Source organism: Hemicordylus capensis, chromosome 3, assembly GCF_027244095.1.
Source record: "Hemicordylus capensis ecotype Gifberg chromosome 3, rHemCap1.1.pri, whole genome shotgun sequence".
Classification (NCBI taxonomy): domain Eukaryota; kingdom Metazoa; phylum Chordata; class Lepidosauria; order Squamata; family Cordylidae; genus Hemicordylus; species Hemicordylus capensis.
Window position 1 is genome coordinate 292,369,433 of NC_069659.1, and position 23,694 is coordinate 292,393,126.

At 45.1% G+C, this 23,694-nt stretch overlaps 2 protein-coding genes across 22 annotated transcripts in view; one reads left to right on the forward strand and one right to left on the reverse strand.

Moving 5' to 3' along the window:
- KIF1A (kinesin family member 1A) overlaps nt 1-10,013 on the reverse strand; it is a 196,894-nt gene extending 186,881 nt beyond the window's left edge. For 5 of the 21 annotated variants that reach the window (XM_053304578.1, XM_053304576.1, XM_053304573.1 and 2 more), the window contains exon 1: nt 9,738-10,012. The gene's annotated coding sequence lies outside the window, so the exon portion shown is untranslated. Of the gene's footprint in view, nt 1-9,737 lie in introns of all 21 variants that reach the window. The other 16 variants (XM_053304588.1, XM_053304579.1, XM_053304571.1 and 13 more) reach the window with 7 other exon arrangements.
- The window catches only part of LOC128348875 (allantoinase, mitochondrial-like), an 84,087-nt gene that overhangs the window by 4,745 nt on the left and 55,648 nt on the right, over nt 1-23,694 (forward strand). The gene's annotated exons all lie outside the window — the stretch shown is intronic.

The following is a 23,694-nucleotide window of genomic DNA, read 5'->3' on the forward strand; positions in this document are numbered from 1 at the left end:
ACTTGTCCCCATAGCTAAGCAGGGTCTGCTCTGGTTGCATATGAATGGGAGACTTGATGTGTGTGAGCACTGCAAGATATTCCCTTCAGGGAATGAAGAACAGAAGGTTTCAAGTTCCTTCTGCTCTTCAACAGAAGGAAGAGCAGAAGGTTTCAAGTTCCCTCCCTGGCTTCTCCAAGATAGGGCTGAGAGAGATTCCTGCCTGCAACCTTGGAGAAGCCGCTGCCAGTCTGTGAAGACAATACTGAGCTAGACAGACCAATGGTCTGACTCAGTATATGGCAGTTTCCTATGTTCCCAACACAGTACAGCCAGTCAGCCACTACCTTTCTAGAAACGTTTTAGAATGAGCAGTCTCTGGTCTAGAACAGGCTGCTGATTTGGAATCAAGATATTGGACTTAATCTCTGGTTACCCACGTGACCTGGACAGGTGTGCACCTAGGTAATTTTGGCGCCCGGACCTGAAGGGATTTGGATCACACACACACCCACCACGAGACACCCTTTAAAATTTTTTAGTGCAAACCTGGGGAGCCTCTGTCTTGGGGGGCCTCCTGTCACCGCTGCCCCGGCCGCCGCACCATTCCTTGCCCTTTCTGCCGCCTTTTCGCAGCCCCAAGGTGTGCAGCCAGGGGGGTGATCCGAGCAGGCCTCCCCTCCTGCCCCATGGTGGGGGTGGGGGGCAGCGGGCGGAGTGGAGTGGCCACTGGGCCTGTCTATCCAGCCCAGCGGCCCTTAAGAATTGCAAGGCACTCCAGAACACCTGTGCAGTTGGAATTAGATCATCGCAAGGATCTATTCCAACTGCACAGGTGCCTGGAGCACCTCACAGTTCTCAAGGGCCACTGGGCCAGATGGAGAGGCCCAACAGCCGCTCCGCCAACCGCACCAATGTGGGGTGGGGGAGGCCTAATCAGATCATACACACACCCGGCCACATACATTGTGGCTAAAATTGTGAAAAATACTGGAGCAGTAGGGTGGGCATGGGGTGATGGCAGGAGGCCCCCCAGATATCTGGAGGGTCCCCTTCCTTGGAGACCACAGGCTGGGGCCCCAGGGTCTGGGGGTAAGAGTGCCTCTGGACCTGGAACCAGGTCCATATCCAATGGGGTGGGGGCTGGCTGTGTACAGGGGGATGGACCCCCCCCCAATTCATGGCCCTTTACACATTTAGTTTTCTATTTATAGATTTTCTGTATATATTTGTATGTATATTTTCTCCTCCATAAGAAAAATTCATGTGGATGCCCTTTATTTTTAATTAATCTTACTTTGAGTCTTATTTTTAACTAAATTTTATTAATTTTATATTAGTTTATTAGTTTTATTGTTTTGAGTCATTGTAGCATTGTACAAGCAGCATTGTACTGGAGGAGCAGGATACAAATATTTTAAATAAACAAACAAAATTTACAGAGATAAAAGGGGTAAGCCTAGGGGCAGCATCTTACCAATTGCTCACCGAGAAAACATTCTGCTCCTTCCTTCCAGCGTTCTGATCAATGAGCGTAAAAGCACTAGGATAAATTGGCAAGCACTTGAAAAGGTATTTTAAAATTTGTACAATGTTAAGCTTTAGGTTATTCATATTAACACAATTAAATGCCTTTACACATATTAAGCTACTTGTATTTAGGTTATGGCTGCTCTGCATTGATTTTTTTTAATCGCACACATGCCCTGTGTATCTTTTAGGTTCCCTCACCACAAAGCTTCTAGCTATGGGCCAGCTTGGGACCTCCCATTTTATCTTCTCAGAATAGGCAGATTCTAGTGGTAAATTCTGAAGAACCAAATCATTTCCCATGAGACAGTCCAAAAAGCTGCCAGTTTCAGACAAGGCTCTCTGATTTCTGTAGCTTGTGAAAAGGAAATTCATAATTATGGTATTGGCATTCCAGTACGAGCCCTAATGTCACATTTAGTATGTGACACTGAGCACTGTGTAAAGTAAAGTAAAGTGGTAAATAATGCAGTGAATTGTATTATATTTTATATATTTCTGAAACACTTGTAGGATATTCTGCATTACAATAGTATAGTAGAACCAGTGTGGTATAGTGGTTAGAATGTTGAACTAGGACCAGGAAGGCCTGAATTCAAGTCCTCATTCAGCCATGAAACTCACTGAATGATGATGATGATTATTATTAACATTTTATATCCTGCTCTTCCTCCAAGGAGCCCAGAGCGGTGTACTAAATACTTAGGTTTCTCTTCACAACAACCCTGTGAAGTAGGTTAGTCTGAGAGAAAAGTGACTGGCCCAGAGTCACCCAGCAAGTATCATGGCTGAATGGGGATTTGAACTTGGGTCTCCCCGGTCCTAGTCCAGCACTCTAACCACTACACCACACTGGCTCCTTCAGGCCAGTCACTTCTCTCTCAGACTAACTTACCTCCGAGGTTTAGGATAAACATAACCATGTACATCACACTGGGCTCCTTGGAGGAAGAGCGGGATATAAATGTAAAAATAAACAAAATATACTACCGTATGTACATCAGTATTTTGGAAGGTGTATGTGGGTACCACTTTGGTAAAAAAAATCTCTAGTGTGAGAGCCATTTTCCACCTCCATGCAGTGCTGTGCTTTTTCCAACTGTTTTAGAAATATATAAAATATAATGCAATTCACTGTATTTATATTATACAGTGTTCATTAGAAACAATACTAAATGTGACATTGAGGAGGGTACTGGACTGCCAACACTGTAATGATAAATTTCCTTTTCACAAACTATGGAAATTAGATTGTCAAAAAACCTGCTGGTTTAAGACCAGAGTTAAAGCTGTCTCATTTTGGCTCAAGCTCCACAAAGTTGGGAAACTGAAATCTAAGGCTAATGCCTTAACAGATCATGTGATCAGTAATGATGTTGTGCGATGTCACCAACTGTGCTTGCTTACAACTTGCCTTTGATACACTCACATGGGCACCATGAAGTATCTTTGATGGTGCCAGGCACTCCATCCTCCCCATTTTCAGTTGGGCCTCAAAGACCAAGGAGAAGTGTGGGTATATGGAGGACAAGTTGTAAGCAAGCCCAATTGGTGATGTCGTACAACATCATTACTGATCACGTGGCACATCTGTTCTGTGGAGCTTGAGTCAAAATGAGATGGCCTTAACTCCGTTCTTAATTTGGCAGGTTTTTTGACTATCCAATATCATATATGTCAAACAGCATGTAACAAAATTATATATTGGAGTGCACCTGGATGTACATAAAACAAGAGCCACAACACTGTATTTCCCCCTGTGGGATAACCCCAGCTTCCTTTACCTTTGTGAGACACACACACACACACACACCTGAGAACAATGATCTTGCCAAATCCATCTCCCCACCATTTGTGGGTGGCTGTCAAAATGTTGTTTGTTTTACTTAAAGCATCATTTGTACTGTTATACAAGTACTGTGTGCAAACATTTAAATTAGACATTTAAACAATCATACACTGCCTGTTTTGTTTTTAAGTGGGGGGGAGCCAACAATTTGCTTTCAAGCTGGAAAACTGTTCTAGGGAGAGGGAGGAGGTTAATTCATGATGTTACAGATGCCCAGTCAATCAGCACTCTGCACAGCCCCCTTGGCTTCAAACCAGCAAGCTTGTTCTCCCTGAGTTGATCCTCAGGAGAGGATAGTACGTGTAACAACAACATAGTGAGTGTACTTTCTTAAGCAGAGTGTATTGTTTTATGTATGTCTGCTTTCCCTTAGTGGGGACCTGCAGGGAGTTCTTCACACAACAGGCTTTACTGCAAGTTTTATGCGAGGCTTTACTGCATAAAGTAAAGTTGTCCCCAAAAACCGATGCAAAACGTGGATTTTTTTTACCCCAGATATAAATGGGGCTGCACTCTAACATGTAGTGAAGAACTCAAATTGTGTGTGAAGTGCTCCCTGATAGCTTGCAGGGACTTTGGGGTAAATCTGTCCGTTCTGGAGGAGATGTGAGCTAAAGGGCTTTAAAAAACAACAACTCTCTGGCCTCAAGAGTGTTTTAAGACAGCACAACATTATCCAAAATCGACTTTAACTAAACCCAGACAATAGGATGCACTGGGGGAATTATTCTAGTGTTATTAATTTGGGAATCCAACATATTATCAACTTGAACCCCTCCTCTTTGTAAGATACCCTTTACCTAATCATCCCCAACAGATAGATCTTCTAGCCTCCTGTTAAAAACCTTTGAAGAAATAAATTCCACAGTTTCTTCTTCCACTGCCAAATCATTACTTTCAGCATGTTTTCCCCTTCTTAAATCTGACCTGTCGCAACTTGAACCCCTGCTTCTTTTCCTTCCTCCAGCCACTGAGATAAACAGTTATTCTAACAAGTAGAGTGGATTCATGTTGTGCAGATAATGCTTTTGTTAATACAAACCAAAATGGCATTAGCCTTTTCTTGCAACCATCTCACACTGATGAGTCATTCAGATTGTGATTCATTTTAAACCCACAATGTATCCACCATAAACATCTTGTATCCTACACACTTAAGAAACTGGGACTGTAAATTATGGCAAAACATATGCCTTAAATATACATGGTCCCAAGTTCAATCCCTGGCATCTTCAGATGTGGGTTACATAAGAAACTGTCTTATAGTGAGTCAGGCCATTGGTCCAACTAGCTCCACTGACTGGCAGCACCTCTCCAAAAGTTCTGACAGGAGTGTTTTCCAGCCCTACCTGGAGATGTCAAGGATTGAACCTCGAACCTCAAGTGCTGTTCTACTGAGCTATGAGAGAGGGCTTGTGGCTTCTCAGATAATACTAAACTGGGTGAACCAATGGTATAACACAGCTCCCTACTTCTTCTTACCCCATGTCCTGTTTTTAATGTGACCCTTTGGTTATGCCATTTGTGTAATAAGTCTGTAGAATGAATGTCCATAGAGAGGCAATCTTTGTGGAGTGTTTCAGCAGAAGAGTTTAAAGGTTGGTTTGGAAAACACAAAAGAAGTTAATTTGTGGAGAATGGAGCCAGAAGCTCATAAGAGGATAAAAGAAATATATATAGCAACCATTGTAGAAATGAGATCTGGAAATGCTATGATCCATGTAACCCTGTGTCAGAATGCAGTTAGCCGAGGATTGCATAGCCAGTGAAGAATCCAGAGAATAAAGGGTTATAATACACAAGGTCCAGGCAGTGGAATAAAAGCAACATCATTAAGAATGTAATAGTCTCTTCGCTCTTTTGCACAGCATAACAATCCAGCTTGCTTCCCTGTCCTCCTGCTTCTTGTATGCATGCTCCACCCCACAACTCAGCTCTGGACTAAGCTGTAACAAAGCAGTCTTTAAAAAAGTAAAATGGCCTGGATCAGTGAATAGATTCAAAGACCACAGCCAGTAGCATTTAGAGCTTACCTACCTCTAGGCAGCACCAGCCCTACCATGAAGTGAGCTACCCATGAAGTGGGCAGCAGATTGGTAGAGGGGTAGATCTTTAAGGTGTCTGTCCCTCACTCCCCTGCCCACCTGCTCAATTCTGCTGCTGCCAGGGGCAGCCCTTCAATAAGGCAGGGCGAGGAGGTCACGTTGGGCATGGTGGGGAGGGGCACAGGAGCAGCAGAGACTGGACAGCTGCTACCACAGGAACACCACCACTGCCCACTGTCACCACCCTTCCTCAACCCACTGGAGCACACATTCCTTTCCCCCTGCTTGCCCCTCTGGGGCATAGCAATAGCACTTACATTTATATACCGCTCTATAGCTGGAAGCTCTCTAAGCGGTTTACAATGATTTAGCTAGCATATTGCCCCCAACATTCTGGGTACTCATTTTACCGACCTTGGAAGGATGGAAGGCTGAGTCAACCTCGAGCCCCTGGTCAGGATCGAACTTGTAACCTTCTGGTTACAGGGCGGCAGTTTTACCACTGCGCCACCAGGGGCTCATGCCTCTTTTTCTCCCCACCATGACTCTTCTTCTCCTCTCCCTCACCCTGACTTGAGTTAGGTATGCCTCCACCAGCACTGCCTGGCTTGGTGGCATAGTCTGAAAATCCTTGTGTATTAGCACTGCTGCCTCAGCAGCATGGCCTGAAAATGTTAAGCATTCGTCAACAGATGCAGGGCAGGCGTCATATTGCCAGAGGCGCTCTAACCCCCTGGCCTCCAAGGCCAGAAGGGCCTCCAAATGGCCACGGGGGGGGGGGGGGCTCCTGCAGCCACCTGGCACCCACCACTGCCCCACCCCACCGAAACTCCGTGTGTTTTTTTAAATAGTTGCAAGCACATGACATCATGGGCTTGCAACTATATCTCTCAACTGCGCAGGCACGCCTCAAAGTTAGCAAGAGCCACTAGGCTGAACGGACAGGCCCAGCACTCACTCTGGCCATTGCTGGGGGGCGGGGAGGACTGTTCAGTTTACCCCCTGGCAGCCACCCCTCAGCTGCATGGCGGCTGAAATTAAAAATATATGGAGGTTTGGCATGGCAGGAGGCCCCCAAAAGTAGGTTTTGGGGGGCCTCACAGCAGGGGTGGGGGGCCTGGGCACCAGAATTACCTAGGTGCACACCTGCATATTGCCCTCCACCTCAGGCAGCAAAATTTCTTGGGCCCCCTCTGGCTGCTGGGGTAACTCTAGCCCATCTCTATGGGTACTGTAGCACTCCCACTTCTTCTCCCCACCTCCTTTTCCACTTCCTCTCTTTTCAAATTTAAGCATGCAAAGAGGAAGAGGAGGAGGAGGAAGAAGTGGGGAGCATTCACCTGCTGGTTGTGTAGGCAGTGGGGCCATCACAGCTGCCCATGGCTGCTGCTGCTACTACTACTACTCTCATTACACCACCAAGTGCAACAGGAGCAACCACCCAGCACAAGCCAAGCAGCCATGCAAGGGAATGAGGGACAGTTTGCAGTGTGTGCGAGCATTTGGTGTGTATGAGCATCACAGTACCTTAGCAGTGAGTTTAGCTCATCAAGAGTTGTTAAGTGCTCAGAAATTTAGAAGATGGAGAGCACTAGGCCTGGCCTAGCTTCAGATGTATGTAGATACACTGGTGGAAACCTACAATTTATACAAAGGCTGAATTGCATGCCACAGGAGCCGCTGCTGCAAACTGGAGCTGAGCCAAGAGGAACACTCTGAATTTCTTGATTTTTAAAAGGGAAAACTAAGTGCCCTGAACTTCTGATAATTAAATCCTATATAAGATCTGAACCATAAAGAACAGAAATAAATGATCTTAATAATGAATAAAGGTATGTACAGCCTGATAACCTTGTCCAAAGGCCTCTGTGGTTGAGCATGCAGTTGCATCATCCGGAAGATGCAAAACACTGCTCAAAAACATGTGACCTTGTCGCTTTTATTTCAGCGGAAGTTTAAAAGGCTGCAGCAAAAAATGCAATTAGATAGTGATTATATAGCTTGTCTGGGATTTGAGGTTAAATCTGGCTGAAGTCTGCCAGGACTCTCCTCCTCTCATGCAATTTATTATTGCATGAGGCTTGCAATATTGAGTCATCCAACCCACCCGCTCACAGTGCTGAGCCTGACACTCGTTATCCATCCTAAAAGGATGGGCATTGCACCAACTCCATATTCTTTGAGGTGCTGTTTGTGACTGTCTGCCTCTAGCTAGGGGGCTGACACCATCCAATGCAAAGATCTACACAAGAAAAAAAATGGTGTCTCCTTCCACTTTTATTTTCAAGCAAAAATGTCTATTCTTGGAGTACAAATTGTTCCCTTTCCCAGCATACCATAAAGAAGACATGCTTTAGAGAAAACATTTCTTGAACAAACCCTTCCACAGAAGCCCAGTTGCATTCAGCCATGTTCCTGGCAATCATGCCATTCATAAGATAGCCTCAAGTGACTTACAAGCAGGCCACACAAGCTGACCTGGTGGTTCCAGAAGCTTCACTTCTGCACATATCTATTGCCTCCAGGCCCTTTTGTCTTCTAGAATCACTCAGGAAGATGCGTCATTTCTAGCTGACAGCAAGGAGGACATCAGGCATTACAGTTCTGCTCATTCTGGGATTGTCAGAGAAGTGAGAGAGCAAGCATCTTTTAATGCTCAAGTTGGATGCTGCATTAAACTATGGTGCTAGTGCCCATAATTTAAATTTGGATAATTTATTTGAGCACAAAAGGGGAGGGTGCTAGTGCCCTCCCTTTATATCTCACACACTCCCGAAAAGGACAGAGGTTCCTGGGACTACAGTGCTAGCATATAATCCAGCAATGCTGTTACTAAAGCAATGCAGGCACTAAACCTTGTAAAATGGCTGACACCTAGAAAGGTCCTCTACCCACATCAGGACAGAACATTTTTAAATGAGACTTTAAGGATCTTACCTACCTAACAGCTGCTTCTCCCTCAAATACATCAGCTGACAGAATACCCACCTTTGTTTAGCTATTGCCATTATTGTTCCACCTTTATTATGCAGGACTGCACACCACACCACAGGTATTCTCCATGCCTTTGAAGATTTTGCCATGACCCCCAGCACATCCACAAAGAAACCAAAGTACTGAAATGTGTAGAGGCCTCCCACAGGCAAATGAAAAGAGAAATGGACCTGCTGTCACCAAGGAAGACATTTTGAATATATTCTCCCTCTCTCCCTCACCCCTCCTCTTTCAAATGCTATTCCAATTAAAGCAGTCAAGCTTGAATTCATACCCATGAAGTCTGAATTATGGATGCTCTGGCTGCCCAGGACACTGATTCTACCAACAGCTTAGCAGGCCCTCACCCAGTTCCCCCATGACTTTGCATTCTCTCTCTCTCTCTCTCTCTCTCTCTCTCTCTCTCTCTCTCTCATGGTCCTATGTCACAGCCATTGGTGCAGGGACATGTGGGTGGGGTGATGTTTATGAGCAAGGCATGGCTCTCCCCTGGATGGATGCCTTTCAAAATCTCACAGAGCAATTAATCTGCCACCAGCAATAAGGGGGTCCCTCACAGAGTAGCAGAGCTCTAGCATTATCCAAAGAGATAGGGAGTCTCCCTCTCTTTGATTGATCAGGGGGGAAATAAGCTGGTGACGAAATCATGGGGGGAATAGCCACACATCATCACAAGAAAGGCCATGCTGGTGGGCGTTTTGTCTCTGAGACAAACAAAAGCCCCACCTTGGCTAATGTGCAGGGCAAGGCCCAGAAGGTGCTTGGACTTGGATTCTGCAATCCAATCAGCAACAAACAATTTCCTATGCTAAAGAAATTAGCATCTCTTCCCATTACTTGTTTTTCAGTCCGACTGTTCTTTTTCCTGCTACCATGACTGGCTATGACATCACACACACACACACACACCCTGCACTTTGTGTTCTAAGGAAAAATACCAAACAAGATTCGTGTAGCTACTGAAATCTCCCTGCTCTTTCCTTACTAGCCTCGGATAGCTGCACATCCAAGGGGGAGAAAAGACGAGACACAGGGGCCTTGGACCGAACACACACCCATGTTTGTTTCCCCGGTGAATTCAAAGCAGCATCGCCTGGAAGCTGATCCATTGTCCTTTTTTGAAACCCAGCCAGCCGCAGGGGAGGGGACAAGATGCGCAAGCAGCTTCATTTCATACAGAACGAATAGGATGGGCGAGAGCCGGGGCTCCCGAGGCCTCCCACTCGGATACGGGCCGCGGGAGGACCAGCGTTACAACACGGGACCCAGATCCAAGGGCGAACCGACCGCGGGAGATGGAGAGGAGGGATGCTACAGGACAATGAAATGATGAGACTTACCCTTGGCGGGGCTTACAAGCTCTCTGCAGTGGGAGAGGCTGGCATTGGCGAGGCTTCGGCTGAGGCTCCTGCCTGCCAGAACGGCTGAGAGAAAGATGCGTCTGACCGCGGCGCCTTCTCTGGGTTCTGGTGCTGATGCTGCGCTCTCCGGGGATGTTCGATTCCTGCAGGTTCACTGCGCGCCCCGCCCCTGGGCCCTGCCCGCCCGCTGATTGGCTGATGGTCCAGAGCAGCCTGTTGACCGCAGCCGCCAGGAGGGAGGGGCTTGGGATGGGTTTGGGCTCCTGCTGCTGCCGCCGATGCTACCGCCGGAGAGCCGCGCACGTGACCTCGCTGCTCAGAGGCTGGCGGCCCCCACACTGCGGAACTGCGTTGCCTCGCCACAGGGGAGAACGCCTGGGAAAAAGAGACCCTCCTCTGCCCCAGGCAGCAGAGTACAAACGTCTCTCTTCGCCCACTCATGCCTGAATCCGCAAAGCATCACTCGAAAGGGGGAAGGGAATGGAATCCATGATCTACCCATCCCAGCCCCATCTGTGCACCAGCACCTGCTGTTCCGCAGGAGCTGGGGGCGGGGGGGGGGCGGGGAATCGGACTCGCTCCCGTGTTGCATTCACACACGGCCAGCTCAAAACGTCTTGGCTGCTCGAAAGTCCAGCAATTCGCTTCCTCTATCAGCAGAATCACTATACACAAGCTGCTGGGAAGATCTGTGCGAACAATAATTAAGAGTGTTTCTGAACACGTGTAGAGAGCCTTTCATTCCTTGGATATGGTTGGATTGAAAAGAAGAAACAGTGAGCCTAAACCAGGTCTGGAGCTGAATAATTTGGGTGGAGGGAGATAGCAGGCGCCTTCAGTGAATTCCACAAGCTCCATCCACTGACTCCCCTTGGTTTTAGCCACATTATCTTATCTTAGAGAGTCCCTTCCTCTACATCAGGGATTCTCAAACTTGGGTCCTCAGGTATTATTGGACTTCAACTCCCATAATCCCCAGCGTCAGTGGCCTTTGGTTGGGGATTATGGGAGTTGAAGTCCAATAACATCTGGGGACCCAACTTTGAGAATCACTGCTCTACATAATCCCCACCGCAGGTTAAGGTCATCTGAGGAGGTCCAACTCCAGTTATACCGGTTCACATGGTGGCAACTCAGAGGCAGGCCTTCTCTGTAGCTGCTCTTGGGCTATGGAATGCACTTCCAGCAGAAATCTGTAATTTGAGTTCTTTGTTGTCTTTCAGGAGAGCCCTTAAAACCTATCTGTTTGGCCTGGCCTTCCAGGGTTTTAAAATTGTTGTAAACTGTTTTAAATTGTTTTAAATGTTTGACCTGGTTTTCCAGGGTTTTTAGCTGTTTTAATGTTTAATTGGCTTTATTCTGTTTTTATAGTTTTGATTTTAATTGTTAAATGGTTTTAATTGTTTTTATTCTGTTGTAAACTGCTCTGAGCCATTTTTGAAGGGTGGTATATAAAATAAATAAATAAATAAATAAATAAATAAATAAAATAATGACCTCCATGACCTGCTAAAAACAGTAGCTAAGAGGGGTGTAGCAAAAGGCAAGGGGGCCTGGTGACCTTGTAATCGAACACTGATCCCTCTTCCCTCTGCACTATTGCAAGGTGGATTCCATCATAGACCTATTTCACAGCGCCAGTGTCCATGTGGTTCTGGCGAGATTGAATCAATACCCCATGTCCTTCTTCAATGTTCTCTTTATCGTGACCTGAAGTTTGACCTGATTTTACAAAGATTAATGAAATTTCCAGGAAATTCAGAAGACCTTTATGTTAATTTTCTTTTAAACGATAAGGATTCTTCTGTGACTAGCCAAATAGTCAAATTTTGTTTCTTCTAGGGTCCATTGTAAGTTGGTAGTTTCTGTTTAGGTTATTTGGGTCAGCGTATTTCATACAAATGTATTTTTATTTTCTCTCATTGTTTTATTTTGCTGGTTTCTGACTGTAATGAAGATTGACACTGATCCCTCACCATGAACTTAAAAAAAACAAAACAGTTTTATTCAATTACTGCAGACTGCTTTTTTAAAAAGCCCCCCCACACACACACAATCACTGAAGAATAATAGAACTATTGTAGTGACCAGTCTCCCCTCCCTCTAAAGAGTTAACAGGGAGTGAACCCTTGTCTTGACTGACACACTGGTGAACTCCAGGGCAGCCAATCAGTACACCAGGTGGGTGGAACCTAGAGAGTGGTTGCTGGGAATTCTGGGAACAAGGGCAGTCTTTGTTGGAGAGAAGCATGTGCGGAAAGGCTTAGTGAGGGGCAATGGAGTTTGCTCCCTCATGGCTGAAGCCAGCATAGAGGTTTCTCTCATGGAATAACTCTGTAGATCCTTAAAAGAAAGGATTGCAGGAAGCTTGATTCTTCTCAGGAATTGGGTGAGTTCAAAGAAAAGGGAATTCAGCATAGGGAACAGTTTGCTAGTCAGATTGTGCATTAGAAACTTATATTTCTTTGGTCTTTTGCATTTTCCTGATACTGTTCTATTATTGATTACCTGTTACATAATTAAAAGAAGAAACACTAGCCTATGCCCATCCTACCTAGGGTGTTGCAAAAGACTTTATAAACATTTAAGTGTGCATTAAGACAACCTATTTTTGTAATCCAATGAAGTATTCTTAGCTGTATTTAAAGCTGAGAGAGCCTCAGACAAAAGCAGTCTGCAGTAATTGAATAAAACTGTTTTTTTTTTAGTTCTTTTCTTTTTACAAGCCTCTTTGAGTTGGTTTTTAACTCAGGAAAAGCGGGGGGCTGAAGGGGGACTCCACAGGTGCAAACACATCCTCAAATGGTCAGAAGCTATCAGTTTTCTCACCACGTGCAGCCTTGCACATGGAAGATTTTTTTACTTATCCAATGGCAAAATAAAGATAATTTTCCCTGGGATTCCACCCAAGCCCAGGGAGGTTCAAGCTCTGTCGGTTGTGGCAGCATTTTGAACCTACCGGTAATACAGACAAACTTTAGGAGAAGCCTAGCCAGGCAGCTCAGCAGGGATGATTCAGCATTTATTTCCCTCATGTGAGCTTGCTCTGAGACAAAGGCTTTAATTTGCTACAACTATATTTATATATTTTATATTCATTGCTGCAAAGATCGTGCCACTTTGGAAGTTTCACCTGTGAGTCAGCAGTATTCCATTTATTGATATTCAGAAACATAGACTGGGCTGACCTCCTGTTAAGCTGGAGTGTACTGAGCCTTTTTAGAATCTAATTTTTGGCATTAACCACAATATATTGAAATGTTTTTGTTTTTGTTTTTCAGATTATAATTCTTGAGAACATGATTAAAAGTTGATTAAAACCTTGTGACTTTTGTTATGTCTCTGACCTTTGAGAATGAAATGTGCTACATTTTGATAAGAAATGTGTCTAGGAGGTGGGTGGTGCAACATCATGGCAAGACACAACTATACCAAATAAATGTCTCATATATGAGCAAATATTTTTGCATGAGTCATATGGCTCATTTATGAAATGGTCCTTCCTTAGGCTTTGGTAAGACACAGCAAATATACTGCCAATAGAGATGTGAAAGTATTGAGCATCGATTCAGTTTGTCTCCTCAGCTCTGAAATATTCTGCATGGCCTCAATGTTACCTAACTCAATATTACCTAAAATACTTCGGTGAGCTTCTTTGAAGTAGAGGATTGTATACATTAAAAGGCAGATGCGCTCTTACCCCTGGACTTCGGGGCCAAAGTCCAGGGCCTCCAAATCCTTTTTAGTTTGTCCTGGGTGGTGTGGTCACCCGGCGGAGCATGATGATGCTTAATTTGTGGGTGGGGGGCTCCAAAGGTCTTTAGGTCCAGGCTCCAAAATTAGCTAGGTGCACCTCTGTTAAAAGGGTCAAGGGGGACAATAGTTAGCCACGAATGGGTCACTGACCTCAACAAGAAAAACTCTCATTCTCAGCATTTGGAGTTTTCCTTGAATCATGCCTACCTGCAAGAGTAGGGGCTGATCTCAGTTTTGTTGTGTGTAGCACAGGTTCCAAGGGCTAAACTAGATATTTGTGGGATATGTACTGTGCTGACTTTACTTGTGTTAATGAGGCATGCTTATATCAAAAGTGCCTCTTTTCCACAAAAAACCACAAAATGGCAGGGGAGGAATTCTCATAGTTAGCTCCTGTTGCACCATTTTCTCCCGCAGGTAATCATGCCCCTCGCTCTAGCTGCTCTATGCCACTGAAGCATTTATTTGCTGCAAAGAGTCCTGAATCCTGGACTATGTCATCAGCTGCCAGGGGGCAGAAGACTCTTCCAATCAACAGAGAAGCAGCTTTCCTGGGCTGGCAACTTTGCCACCAGCCTGCGCCTGAATTAATCTGCAGAACCTTTTGCCCCCTTCCTCTGGAGGGACGAGGCTCAAACCTTGTCTATGATGTCAACTGCAGGGATCAGCAGAGACTACCTTCCGTACTCCTACATCATTATGTGCATTTAACTTCTTGCAAGCTCCTTTGGGAAACAATTGTGGCTGAAAGGCAGGATATACGTATAATAAATATGCATAGATTCATACATGCAAATTGTTTGTTTATTTATGTATTTTTACATTTATATTCCGCTCTTCCTACAAGGAGCCTAGAGTGGTGGTTAAGTTTATCCTCACAACAGCCTGTGAGGTATGTTGGGCTGAGAGATAAGTGACTGGTCCAGAATCACCCAGTGAGTTTCATGACTGAATGAGGATTTGTACTCAGGTCTTCCCAGTCCTAGGCCAGCACTCTAACTGGACTTCTTCTCCATGAGCCTCATCGCCAATTGAGATAATCTGGAGAGATTCATCTGCAGCTGCCACTGGCTCGTCTGGTGGCTACTCAGGGATGGGCCTTCTCTGCTGCTTCCCCAAGGCTATGGAATCCACTCCCTGCTGAAATAAGAGCCTCACCATCTCTGACAATGTTAAAAAAGGCGGTTAAGACACATTTGTTCACCCAGGCTTTTAATTAGATTTACAGGGGTTTTTAAAACGTTTTTAACAGCCTTTAACATTGTGTTAGATTTTAAATTGTTTTAATGTTTTAATGTTGTTTTAATTTATATTGTTTTTATTGTGAACTGCCCAGAGACATAGGTTTTGGGTGGTATATAAATAGGTTAAATCAGTGATTCTCAAACTTGGGTCCCCAGATTTTATTGGACTTCAACTCCCATAATCCCCAACCAAAGGCCACTGAGGCTGGGGATTATGGGAGTTGAAGTCCAATAACACCTGAGGACCCAAGTTTGAGAATCCCTGGGTTAAATAAATAAATAAATAAGCCACACTGACTCTCATAGAGCTGATTAACACAATGATCATGGTGTTAGTTAAATGAAAACCAGAAATCCTGGTGGGGTGTGAACTCAGGAACTTTTGGCTATCTCAGATTGGTGCTGAAAAAACCAACATTTAGGCTGAGACTCTTAATCTTATAATTAAACTTGGCCTGTCAATGTTGGCTTAATGCTGGCTTTTTGTAACACCAACCTGAGATTGCCAAAATAGCCTGAGTTCACATGACACACTCTGCGGGAGCATATGCGCTGCTGGGATCTCTGGTTTTTATTTAACTAACAACACGATCATCATGTGAACCAACCCATACACATATCTTGGGACACATTACAATTTTGGCGAAACTTCTGATTGTTCACAGAGAGAACACTGAGAGGTCAAAGGCTTTGTGGAGCAGTCAAAAGCAGGAAGTGTGTAATCACATTCCAACATGGAATATTTATATTCCAAATATTTATATACCGACTTTCAACAAAAGCTTCCAAAGTGGTTTACATAAAGAAATAATAAACAAATAAGATGGATCCCTGTCTCCAAAGGGCTCACAATCTAGAAGAAATGTAAGACAGACACCAGCAACAGTCACTGGAGGTACTGTGCTGAGGGTGGATAGGGCCAGTTACTCTCCCCCTGCTAAATAAAGAGAATCACAACATTAAAAAGGTGCCTCTTTGCCCAGTTAGCAGGGGTAGAAATAGAAATAATAAAAACTAGCTGGGCCAGGCACAGAGCATCTGCGCCTCCGGCTGTTCCACCAACCACCGCTGTTCCCACCACCACCACCGTGCTGGCATGCCCAGCTTTCTGGCTGACCAGAAAGTGGCCAGCTGGCCACTCCCCCCCCCCCCGCTTCTCAAGCCCTCTACCCCGTGCTTTCTGGCAGGCCATCTGGCTGGCCCACTTCCTCCCCCCCCCCACGCTTTCTGGCTTGCAGGATGGCCGGAAAGCCAGCCAGCCACCTCCTCCAACCCCCTCCTCCCGGCGGCTGGCCCAGGCCGGCCCCCCTCCTCCTCCCGCCTCCTCCCCCCAGAGGGCAGCCAGGCCAGGTCAGCCCACTGCTGCCTCCTCCAGCTGACTGACAGCCAGGCCAGGGCCAGCCCAGCCCACCACCACCTCCTCTAGCCTCCTCCCCCCGGCAGCCAGGCTGGCCTGCTGCAGTCGCCTCCGGCCAACTGGCAGCCAGGCCAGGCTGGCCTGCCACTGCTGCCATTGAATTAAATATATAGATAGCAAAGAGTAGCACTCAAAATCTAGCAAAGAAGCCCCACCCAGAGCAAACCAAGCAAATTCCTGGGTGTCAGAATTCTAGGTACCCACCTTAGGCATGTTTGTGTCTTGCAGGAGGAAAAAATCACTGCTTGCATTTTTGGAGATCATGATGAGATCATGAGATGTTTCTGATCTCAACCAGCTGCCCAGGACATGAACATAGGACTCAACTAGACATTACTGCATGAGAATGTTAGGATCCAGTGACTGGAGAGGGATTTACCCCTTTATCACTTGCCATTTTCCCTCTGAAAAACCACCCCTCCCCACCAGGCTACTGTTTGTTCTCATTTGCAACATGTATATACATTTTGCTAGCTGGAGAAAATAACAGTTTTGGGGAGATATTTAGCAAGAAAATGGCATGAGAAGCAAAAGGTTTCGCTCTCTCCTGTGTCATGACCCAAATCCAGATAAATGAGTCTCTGTACCTGCTTTTTCTAAAAGTAAAATTGGGGGAGTCCCAATGATGTATCATAGGATTCCAGCCTGCTCTTAAAGTTAACACTGGCTTGGCCCGCAGTTGTAAAGGTAAGGAAGTAAATAAAAGACAGACATTAAACATTAAAATAAGCAAATAGTACCATGGAAGTTTTTCACACCTGGCTTTTAATTCAAATCTCCTCCGGAATGAAGGTGTTTGTTCACATATTGGCCAAATTTACCCTGAAGTCCCTGCAAGCTATCAGGGAGCACTTCACACACAATTTGGGTTTTTCATCGGGTGTTAAAGTGCAGCCCCTGCCCAATTTATATCCAAAGTTTAAAAAATTCACTTTTTGCATTGATTGGGGGGGGGGGCATCTTCAAACTTATAATAAACTTGGGTTTTTTGATGTAAACCACCCTGAGCCATTTTTGGAAGGGTGGCATATCAATCAATCAATCAATCAATCAATCAATCAATGATAAATAAAGCCTTACACAAAACTTGCAGTAAGGCCTGCTGTCTGGGAAAGCTTCTGGTTAGCTCTTGATAGTTTAATATGCTGTTTTTCTGCTGCTCAGACAAAAGAAGGGGAAAGGAACATTTTAATTCACCAAAAAATAACCCTGCTCACTACAGCCTTGCAGATGCACTGTGTGGGGAAGTAAAGTACTTCCTTTAACTGCCCTGAATCTCCTGTCAATTTTATTTTCTTTGCACAAACACACTCCTGTGATAGCAGTGAAGTGTAAAAGAGAGTGACACTTCCTATATGAAGAATGCACTTTGCATAAGGAAAAAAGATGCCAATGTTTTCCTGATTTAAAGTAATAATAGTATTGTCCTGTTTCCAACTATTGTACTCATCAAATAATACTTCCTGTTACTATATTCCCCAAACTATTCACTCTGACATATCAAACTATTTCATTTCCAGTTCTGCTGGAGCATTTCCAGATAGCAGGCTTTACCATGGGTTTACTGTGAAGCTGTACTGTGAGTTTGAATGTCCCCCAAAAAACCCAACACAAAAAGTGGATTTTTAAACCCCATAAGAACAGCCCTGCTTCATCAGGCCCAAGGCCCATCCAATCCAGCATCCTGTTTCGCACAGTGGCCCACCAGATGCCACTGGAAGCCACAGGCAGGAGTTGAGGGCATGCCCTCTCTCCTGCTGTTACTCCCCTGCTACTGGCACTCAGAGGCATCCTGCCTTTGAGACTGGAGGTGGCCCATAGCCCTCCGACTAGTAGCCGTTGATAGACCTCTCCTCCATGAAGTTATCCAAACCCTTCTTAAAGCCATCCAAGTCGTTGGCTGTCACCACATCTTGAGGCAGAGAATTCCACAAGTTGATTATGCGTTGTGTGAAAAAGTACTTCCATTTGTTGGTCCTAGATTTCCCGGCAATCAATTTCATGGGATGACCCCTGGTTCTAGTGTTATGTGAGAGTGAGAAGAATTTCTCTCTATCCACTTTCTCCACACTGTGTATGATTTTATAGACCTCTATCATGTCTCCCCACAGTCATCTTTTTTCTAAACTAAAAAGCCTCAGATGTCGTAGTCTTGCCTCATAAGAAAGGTGCTTTAGGCCCCTGATCATCTTGGTTGCCCTCTTCTGCACCTTTTCCAGTTCTACAATGTCCTTTTTTAGATGTGGTGACCAGAATTGTACGCAGTACTCCAAGTGTGGTCGCGCCATAGTTTTGTCTAAGGGCATTAAAATATTAACTGTTTTATTTTCAGTCCCCTTCCTAATGATCCCTAGCATGGAACTGGCACAGTTGCTGCACATTGAGTTGACACTGAGCTGTCCACCACGACCCCAAGATCCCTCTCCTGGTCAGTCACCAACAGCTCAAATCCCATCAGCGTATACTTGAAGTTGGGGTTTTTTGTCCCAATGTGCATCACCTTACACTTACCAACGCTGAACCACATTTGCCACTTTGTCGCCCACTCCCCCAGTTTGGAGAGATCTTTTTGGAGCTCCTCACAATCCGTTTTGGATTTCACTACCTGGAAGAGTTTGGTATCATCTGCAAATTTGGCCACCTCGCTGCTTACCCCTGCTTCTAGATCATTTATGAATAAATTAAAAAGCCCCAGTCCCAGTACAGATCCCTGGGGGACCCCACTTCTTACTTCTCTCCATTGTGAAAACACTCCATTTATACCTACCCTCTGTTTCCTGTCCTTCTACCAGTTAGCAATCCACACATGTACTTGTCCCCTTATCCCATGACCACTAAGTTACCTCAGGAGTCTTTGATAAGGAACTTTATCAAAAGCTTTTAGGAAGTCCAGGTATACTATGTCAACTGGATCACCTTGATCCACACTCTTGTTGACAATCTCAAAGAACTCCAAAAAGGTTAGTGAGGCAAGATTTACCTTTTGCAGAAGCCATGCGGTTCACTCACAGCAGGGCCTGTTCTTCTATGTGCTTTACAATTTTATCCTTGAGGATGCTTTCCATCAATGGAACGGACATTAAGCTAACCGGCCTGTAATTTCCCGGATCGCCCCTGGATCCCTTTTTGGAAATCGGTGTTACATTTGCTACTCTCCAGTCCTCTGGTACAGAGCCCGATTTCAGGGATAAGTTATATATTTTAGCAAGGAGGTTGGCAATTTGACATTTGAGTTCTTTGAGGACTCTTGGATGGATGCCATCCGGCCCTGGTGATTTGTTAGTTTTCAGTTTTTCCAGACAGTTTAGAACATCATCTCTTGTCACTTCTATCTGACTCAGTTCTTTAGCCTCCATCCCTGAAAAGCCTGGTTCAGAACTCCAGGCATAGATCAGGCTCTGCTCTAATGTGCAATAAAAAACCCCACCCCGAATCATGTGTGAAGCGCTCCCTGATAGCTCACAGGGACTTCAGAATAAATCTGGCTGATATGTGAACACACACTCTCCATTTTGGAGAAGAAGCAAGCTAAAAGCTCCATCCGGAAAAGCTCCTGATTGCCCTCACATATATGAATGCACTCCAGGTATTTCCCCTGTGTTTGTTTTGTTTTGGTTTGTTTGGATACCGCCCTTCCAAAAATGCTTCAGGGCAGTTTACATTAAAACACTAAAATCAATTAATTGTTAAAATTGAAAATGGTAAAAACAACATAAAACCATTATTAAAATAATTAAAACAGTTTTTAAAACCCTGGAAAATCAGGCCAAACCTTTATGGTTTAAAAACCCTGGAAGGCCAGGCCAAACAGATAGGTCTAAAGGCTCTCTGGAAGGCCAATAATGAACTCAGATTGCAGATTTCTGCCGAGAGTGCATTCTACAGCCCAGGAGCAGCAACAGAGAAGACCTGCCTCTGAGTCGCCACCAGATGAACCGGTGGCAACTGAAGACTCAGATGACCTTAATGTGCAGTGGGGATTGTACTGAAGAAGGTGCTCTCTAAGATAACTTGGACCTAAGCCATTCAGGCCTTTAAAGGTAACAACCAGCACTTTGTATTTTGCCCAGAAACATATCGGCAGCCAGTGCAGCTGTTTCAAAATGAGCATAAAATGGTCTCTCTGAGTTGCCCCAGAGACCAATCTGGCTGCCGCATTTTGAACTAACTGAAGTTTCTGAACTATGTACAAAGGAAGCCCCACGTAGAGCACATTGCACATCTTATCAAGCCTGGAGGTTACCAGCTGATGCACCACTATTTGGAGGTCATCCTCTCAAGGTATGGCTGTGGCTGTCGAATCAACCAAAGCTGATAGAAAGCACTCCTGGCCATAGCCTCCACCTGAGATACCAGGGTGAGGCCTGGGTCCAGGAGTACTCCCAAGCTGTGTACCTGCTTCTTCCGGGGGAGTGCAACTCCATCCAGTGCAGGGAGATCTAACTTATCCCTCAGATTCTGAGCCCCTACAATGAGCACCTCCATCTTGCTTGGATTAAGTTTCAATTTGTTATCCCTCATCCAGCCCATTACTGCCTGTAGGCAGGCATTTAGGGAATAAATACCATTTCCTGGTGATGAAGATGAAAAGGAGAAGTAGATTTGGGTGTCATCAGCATACTGATAACACCCAGCACCAAATCTCCTGATGACCTCACTCAACAGTTTCATGTAGAACCATACCTTATGAAATCTAGGCTTTATATTTGCTTGTTTCATGTCAACGTCAGCTACAAGATTGTTCACTTTTTATCACTGCTGCAGGCCTGATTTGACAACTGCTTATATAGTAGGGGTGTGCAATTTGGATTTTTGGTGTTTCGATTTGGATCTGTATCAAAACACCCCCGATTTGTTTTGGGGTCCAAATCTGACCCATCCAAATCACCCCATATTTGATTTGGACCTGAATTAATCCAACTCCAAATCTGAATTGATTTGGATCAAAAAATGGGTCCCAGTGCCAAAAGAGGGGTGGGGTGGTAGTGCCTAATGGGTGGAGGCTACCACCCAAATTGCAGAGGAATTGGGCAAAGGGCTGGTTTTTGGTGAATTTTTGAAGTTTTAGTGTCTTTGGGGCAGATTTGGGGCATAAAGTGGTATCTGGGGCAGAAGAGTGGGGTGGGTGGTAGTGCCTGATGGGTGGAGTCTACCACCCAAATTGCAGAGGGATTGGGCAAAGGGCTGATTTTTGGTGAATTGTTGAAATTCTGAGTGTAGGTTCTCTGGTAGCAAATGAGATTTTCAATACAAACCATGAATCAACTCTCATTTGCTATCAGAGAATCCACACTCAGAACACCTCAGAAACAACAGAACCCTGTACCCCATGGGGCTGGCACCCTCTGTTCACTACACCGCCACTCACTCTGGGCCACCCTAGCACTCCCCAATTGCAGTTATGGGGCTGCTGAAACCTACATGATTCCCTAAGAAGAAAAACCTTAAAGTTGCATAAACTTCAATAAATCACCAAAATCAGCACTCTGCCCAAATCCTATGAAAAAATTCTGGTAGCTTCCTTGCCCCCCTTGGGCACTACCACCAACCCCACACCGCTCTAGGCCACCCCTTTCCCACCTTTGTGAAGCGATACACCTCCATTATACCTTATGGGGAAAACCCTTAAGTATGCATAAACTTCAACAATTCACCAAAAATCAGCCCTTTGCCCAATCCCCCTGCAATTTGGGTGGTAGCCTCCAACCATTAGGCATTACCACCCCACCCCACTCTTATGCACCAGATACCACTTTATGCCCCAAATCTGCCCCAAAGACACTAAAACTTCAACAATTCACCAAAAATCAGCCCTTTGCCCAATTCCTCTGCAATTTGGGTGGTAGCCTCTACCCATTAGGCACTTAACTTAAACTGAGTAGTACACCACTGCCTTGTGGGTGGGAGTGGGGTGTAGTTGGCACATGTCAGTTGACAGTTGGCGCTGTCGAAAAGACAGTCAAAATGAATAGAAGAAATGAATGTGTGTAATGAATCCTCATAAGGATTCATTGAGTGAAAGTTATTATACACCAAATAATCAAAACACTTGAAAAATAGTGACCGCACATTTTGCTCCATAACTCCACTTCTATAAGGGCTAGAGCTTAGCTTTTTCCAAAAATAAAAGCTGGCAATCTGGGGGAATTAATAGGAGGGATCCAAAACTTGAATCGATTCGGATCGAATCAGGTGCAATTCGATTTGTACCCGAATCTAGCCAATGGACCACAGGGGTGATTTGTTTTGTCTCCAAATCACCCAAATCAACTAGATTCAGGTACAAATCGATTTGTACCCAAATCAATTTGCACATCCCTATTATATAGTGTGTAACTCCACTGATCACTCCAGGAATACTATGATTTGCAGCCAGGGTAAATGAGGTCAGGCCCTGCATCTTTGTAGCTTTATTTTCGATTTTCTTCCAACTGCAATTTGCTAGTCAGAATGTTGACATTCCTGCCAGATGGAAATATTCATTTGCACCAATAAGAAAAGAAGCTTACACCCAAGTTTCTTAGCTAGCAGATGTTGAAAACAGTATATGGGTCATTCCTTGGTCACCTTCTACCCACATATCCGTTTCCAATGTGCTTAGCAGTCTCTTTCAAAAGCAAACTACTTGTGGGAAATTCTACAGCCCTCTTCAGACATAATTAGGAAATGTTCTACCACGCCGACATGTTCATTTTCCTCACTGCTCATTCCCCCTCCCATCCCGCTTGTGCTTACAGCACCCAAGCCTCACACTCACTGCAGCCCCTCCATCACAGCCTTTGCTTCTTCAGACAAAGGCTGTAAACCTGATAGACCCACCTGGAGGCTTTACACACAGGGCTTTTATTTTGAATCCACTCCGGATTGGAGTGTGCCAGTCCGCATATAAGCTGGATTTACCCCAAAGTCCTTGCGGGCTATCAGGGACCAGGACAGACAGGACTTTCTTTTTCCCGAATGGAGGCTGCGAATTCTGGCTTAGCCCGAAATATGCCCAGCTTTACAAAAATCCTCTAGTTTCAGTGGCTTTTGGCGGGTGGGGGGAGCTCTTGTTATGCTCCGCAGTTTTCTCTGTTATGTGTGGAGTGGTCATGCCAGTAAATTGGTGTTTTTCAAAACTCAATAAAGGGGAGTTTGACAGCTGTTTTATGTATGGTCTGATCTAAGTGATTTGCAGTTGCAAGCACTGGAGCTGGGGAGTGTTGTTGCATATTGGTGGTTCTCTGTTGAGGGAGGGGGAGAGGAAAATTTTTGGTAGAGGGGGAAGGAGAAATTCCTGAGTTAAACACAAGCACAAACTGCAAAATGTGTGTCTTCCCGTGTTTTACATAGGCTTTAAATATGCAGAAGGGATGTAACCTGAGCCCTTTTTTTGTCTAAGCTGATTCCATTAGGTGGGGGGGGGGCATGATGTGATGAAGGCAGTCACTCAAAAAGGCAAGGGTTAAGCATCCTCTGGAAGTCATTCACACATGACTTTATGCTTTGGGGTATCCGAGGAGCAAATGTACTTTGCAGC